Below are 5,895 nucleotides of genomic sequence, written 5' to 3'. Positions count from 1 at the left end.
GTTTACAACAGATGGCCTGTTGATCCAATCTCCATGCCTCTGATTTACTTTTTGCATCTCTATACAATAAAGCTATCTCATAAGAAGTATGCACTGACCCCTCACAGTTTGATCAGATAGCGCTCAGATTCTACTTTGAAGAGGTAGCTTGTTGACAGGGAAAGCGCTTGTTTATTGCAGTCATGAGAAAAGCCTTGGGCATTTAGATTTTTTTTTCCTATGATAGGGAAGCCTCAACCATCATTGGGACATTATAGAATCCCAAGGATAACATGAAGTATCAGCTATCAGTCCAGACTCCAAAGTTTTTGCTTATATCTAAAAAAATTTTTTTCATTTTCTCATTTCAAATCAGTTAAATATTATGGATAAAACAAATCATTCATTGCCTCTGACCTTTTAGAAAAAAAATGTTCTGTTGAAATACTGTATGTAGGCTCAGTCTGAATTTGCGTGGGCTATGCTTTAGTGTATTTATAAATGACGAACTTGGATTCTGAAATTAAACTTTTTATTTGCGATTTTCTATTGCTGACTGATGATGGCTTTTTATTTTTAGGATAATAAAACAGGAATGCTTTAAAAAAAAAAGAACTAGAAAATATCATCCTGAGTGAGGTAACTCAGACCCAAAAGGACATGCATGGTATGTACTCAATAATAAGTGGATATTAGCTGCAAAAAAAGGTAAAGTATATCCAAGATACAGTCCATAGAACTCAAAAAGTTGTAATATTTTTACAATTTTAATTTTATTTTGTGAGGAATCTATATAAAAGTAGAGAAAATGTATTTTGTTTTGTTTTTGAATTTTCCATTCTTTTCAAAACATTTACTCTTAATATGTATTGAACATTTTGAAAGATAACAGTGGGCTTTTAGTATAATTTTATTCATAATCTCAGTTGTGAAACACTCCTAATGACACATTATCAATTCATTATTAGCTGTGTAGTAAAATGGTAATTTATTATAGCAAAGGAAACATATGTAAATATGCACAGCTCACATTGAAAAAAAGCTATATATTATGTAAATAGGAAGTATGTCCGACACATCATATATAATATTTATTTATAAGGTACCACCAGCAAGCTGCAGCAACAGTGCAATGTTAATACCTCGGTTACTATAAAAGTTGAGAAGGAATCTGAATGCACATTATTCAAAATTGTCTAAGGATCTAAGCCAATACAATCAGGTACGAAAACAAATTTTGCAACTAAGTATTATAAAAGCAGATTCAATACATCTTTCATTGAAGTTGTTATCGTTATATGTGTAGAAAACTGAGGAATATTGGTAAAGTGATACCTATCAAAGAAACAAATGTTGGGACAAATGAGTATCAAAAGTATGAAAATCAAATTCATCTTATTTATATTTCTCAATATACTAAACTTATGTAGTGTACTATTACGTGAGGACAGCTACTCAGTGTAATGGAATCATGAGATACATCTTCAGGGTTAGAGTAAATGACTCCAAATCACCGTGGCCTTGGCTATTGCACATTCATTTTTAACTACAAGCTTGTTCAACAAACATGACAATCACACATGAAAAGTCTTTGGCTTTGAATGCAGACTATGTGTTCTGCATGTTCAACTAACTCATGGACAGTCAATAATATTATACAGAAAAAGCTAGAAATGCACTGTCAGCAAAGGGATAATATAATGCAGGCAGAGGAAACTAGAGAGGGAAACATGTTGGATTTTAGAGGATTCCAGGGTTCCAGGGCTTTTTGTAATATTCTCAACTTGTCCCATTGGTTTCTGAGAAGTGGCACATTCCCAGTCAGCCTCCTTGTGGCTCCATTAATGATGGGTAGGAAACTGCCAGCAGACTGGGGAGGAAACATATTCATATACAAGTTTGTTAAGTTAACAAAAATTTGTGCTAAGATTACAGCCTACCATATAGACAACCTATCAGAAACTTTCTGCTGGAAAAAGAAAGAATAGAGATTTTTTTTAAAAAAGCAGCAACACACTTTTCATGGTTTAGAAGGTTTCATTTGTTTCCTTCCCTCAACCCCCAGCACTTTTTGATTCAATGAGGAACTGCAGGTGGATCCTTCTGTTGCTCAACTGATATCAACTGGTTGTTGCTGCACTGGGCTCTCCAGGCTATTTGTTATTTAGGGTTTGTTTGGGGCCAGATTTTTAAGACAAGGCTCCATGATTATGGGGCCATCAGAAAGGTGAGGTTTTTTTTTTGTTGTTGTTTTTTTTTTGTTTTTGTTTTTGTTTTTCATGAAAGGAAGACCAGAAAGAAGAACACCAAGACAAACCATACCAATACACATTGAAAGCAAGCTAGATAGGCAAGTCAAGAGACATTAGAGAGAATTGAACTCAATAGGTGAAATATATTAATAGAGAAATCCACCAGTGAAAGTGCCACAACATCATCAAGCATCCTTTGAACTGTCCTTACCAGATATAGACCCAGGACTTAAGAATGTAAGCTGATGTCTAGGAACATTTCATATCCACATGGTAATTGGGAAAGACTGAATTATTTGTTGAACAGTGAAATAGCTTATGAGCAAAGAGAAATGTAGGAGAGTTAATGAAGGAAGACAGGAAACAAGGAAGGAAGGAAGGAGGGAGGAAGGAAAATTCGAGTGAAAGAAGAAGATAACTCACCTGACTGTCTCTAAGATGGATAATATCACATTCCCTAAAAGAAGTCCATAAGCATATCTTGGTTTTGCTCCATGGAAATTCTCTCCACAGAATTTACGTATGTAAAATGAGGAACAAAAAATCCAGGCTATCATTCCAGGCTGTAACTTGATTCTCCTCTTAGTCATCTTTGACCAATTTCATATAATTCTATTGGGCACTTATCAATTATCTGTAGCCATCTCACAGCTCAGAGGACAAAACCCATCTTTTCTCCTGGTCCTGACCTATCATCTATCACCAATATGAATCTTGAGACTTCCCTTTAAACAAATCCTTGCTCTAAGCCAAGAAAGAGTAGCAGGCTGATTTTGCTCCTGTCCCCAAGAACAGATGAATCTTGTATTTATGCTTTGAGGGATTAGGGGGTTACATCATCCCTCAGTGTACCTTACCTGCCAATAATTTGTTCAACTCAACCATTTTGTATTAAACTCATCATATCATCCCAATATCATGTGTTTGCTATGGTTACAGTATCTGCTATATTTCTGTAGTTTAATAATTGTGCTTCTTCTGTCACAATGCTGAAGATCAGAAAGTAGCTCACTGCATGACCCTGGGGAAATTGACAACTACTGCAGGTCAGCCATGGAAGTATGAAGATTGCATGGCCCTTTGAGGAGAGAAAGCTTGTCATTCAGCTATGAGGATATACTTAGCTGATAGCCTCTGGGACTGCTTTGATATTTGAGCTGAGAACAAGACATCAGATAAAACAGGAGGTTCACTGATGCAGGAACACTCACTTAACAGGCAAGGACTTGGGACCTAAGGACAATTTATAGGCTAGGATTGCTCCTGGAGGCCTAAAAATGTGGTAATCCATGATAAACAGAAGTTTAAAATTCTGATATGCTATAGCATACAGTCCAGATTAGTTTAAATGGAAAATGGAACTAAAAATGTCTAAACCAGAAGCTCTTAAAGTGTGGGTCACATCACCTAAGTCCATCAGAAAACACAGAAACGTGTATTATCATCCATAATAACAGCAAAATGACAGTTATGAAGTAGCAATAAAAAATAATTTTATGATTGTAGTCACCACAATGTGAAAAACTATAGAGTCACATCACTTGAAAAGCAAATGCATGCAACAAGAATTGTTATCTCACAATAATGGTTATCTCACTCAGGATGATATCCTCCAGATACATCCCTTTGTCTAAAAATTTCATGAATTCATTGTTTTTAATAGCTGTGTAGTACTCCATTGTGTAAATGTACCACATTTTCTATATCCATTCCTCTTTTGAGGGACATCTGGGTTCTTTCCAGGTTCTGGCTATTATAAATAAGGCTGCTGTGAAGAGAGTGGAACATGTGTCCTTATTACATGTTGGAGAATCTTCTGCGTATATGCCAAGGAGTAAAATGTCAAATCAAGTGGAGGGTTTTGTTTTAATCTTAATCTTGGATCCCATAGAAATCAAAACGATTGTTTCCAAGTAGTAGGTCTTGTTACTTTGTTTTTCGCCCCAATTTTTTGAATAAAACACTATACCTTATACCTGCTCGGTTTATCACAAACTTTCTATTTTTTTTCTTGATTTTTCAAGACAGGGTTTCTCTGTGTAGTTCTGGCTGTCCTGGAACTCACTCTTTAGACCATGCTGGCCTTGAACTCAGAAATGTGCCTGACTCTACCTCCCAAGTGCTGGGATTAAAGGCATGCACCACCACTGCCTAGCTTACCACAAACTTACTATATCACAGAAAATCAGTGGTTGTTTTAAAGACATCTATGAGTTAAGCAAAGAGTTGACAATGTTTCAGAAATGTGTTACTGCTCTATTTAGAAATTTATGCTCTCTGAGATGTCATCTACTTTCTGACCCTACATTTTCACTGTAGGCCATTCCATAGAGCTTTCATGGTGAGACCTTCTTTTTTTTTTTTTTTTTAACACATGAATAAATTGAAGTTGGTGTTGTTATCTTGCAAGATTAATTAAGAGTGAAGCTAGAAAACAATTCCTCAAAAAAGGTGACTTCTTCTACCACAGTTTTCCCTGGGCTACAAACTCATCTCTCATTTTCCAAAAGAGATAATGATGAAATAAATCATACCTGTAAAACCTCTAACAAAATAAGGATAGACTAAAGTACATAAAATTATTTTAACATTTTATATGCTTAGCCTTCAGTAATTCCTTTAAAAGTTAAAAAACTAATTAGTAATTTTGGGTTAGAAAGTTGGCAATGATAAAGGGCACTCTGGGAAGAAAAATAAAATCAAAATCAACCTTATGTTGTCTACAGTCTATATTCAATGTAAGAAATGTCTGTGCTCTAATAGGCTATATAGGTTGTATCAGATATATGTGGTCCACTAAAGAAAGTACTGTTTACAGAGCAGGTGGCATATACTCTTAACTGACAAAGATCATATTATTCCTATTATGGCATGTGATTTGTGATGCTGAAGTCAAAATGGCAGCACTCTCTAAGAATGAAAACTCTGATTAATGAAAACAAAATCCCTTTCACCCTTCCATAAGCCATTTATTTGCAACAGCCAGAGAGACAATCCAAGTAAATACACTCTGGAAAGGAAGAAAATGTAAAGTTCAGAAAATGTCAAGATTGCTGGACTTGGGAAACATGGATTTGGAGTTGGAAGAGTTCAGAACAGAAGTATACATAGAATTCTGATGAGGGAAATGCAGTCAGTGGGATTTCCATTCCTCATTTTTGCAGACTAGTTGTGAATATTGTTGAATGTGAGCAGCATTTGGAAATTGCAAGGCAGGTGATTTTGTGTATTTTTTGAGAGCCTTCAGAGGGCACAATATTTTTCTAATCGTTCAGTTCTCATGATTAGGAACGATCAGTATATTGGCATTTCTCCCATCCAAAATTCCTAAATTATATAATCTAAAATCTCTGCTAATCTGCGTTTGATGAGTTGCATTAGTGAAAATCAACCTGTTGCTGGAAATGGCTGTTAGTATGCTGTGATGCAGCTTAGTTGAGCTTAGTATAATCTGGGTCTACTCATGTTTTTTGGATGGGACAAATAAAGACTAAATTATGATGTAGTGGTCAAGGTGATGTGCCATTGTACATATAGAAGGAAGATCCTTCCCATAAGCAGCTTCTAAACACTGACACCATTGCATACACTAGCAAGATTTTGCTGAAAGGACCCAAATATAGCTGTCTCTTGTGAGACGATGCCGGGGCCTAGCAAACACAGG

The sequence above is a fragment of the Mus caroli genome, chromosome 15, assembly GCF_900094665.2.
Source record: "Mus caroli chromosome 15, CAROLI_EIJ_v1.1, whole genome shotgun sequence".
Lineage (NCBI taxonomy): Eukaryota > Metazoa > Chordata > Mammalia > Rodentia > Muridae > Mus > Mus caroli.
Note: the sequence above shows the minus strand (reverse complement) of the source record.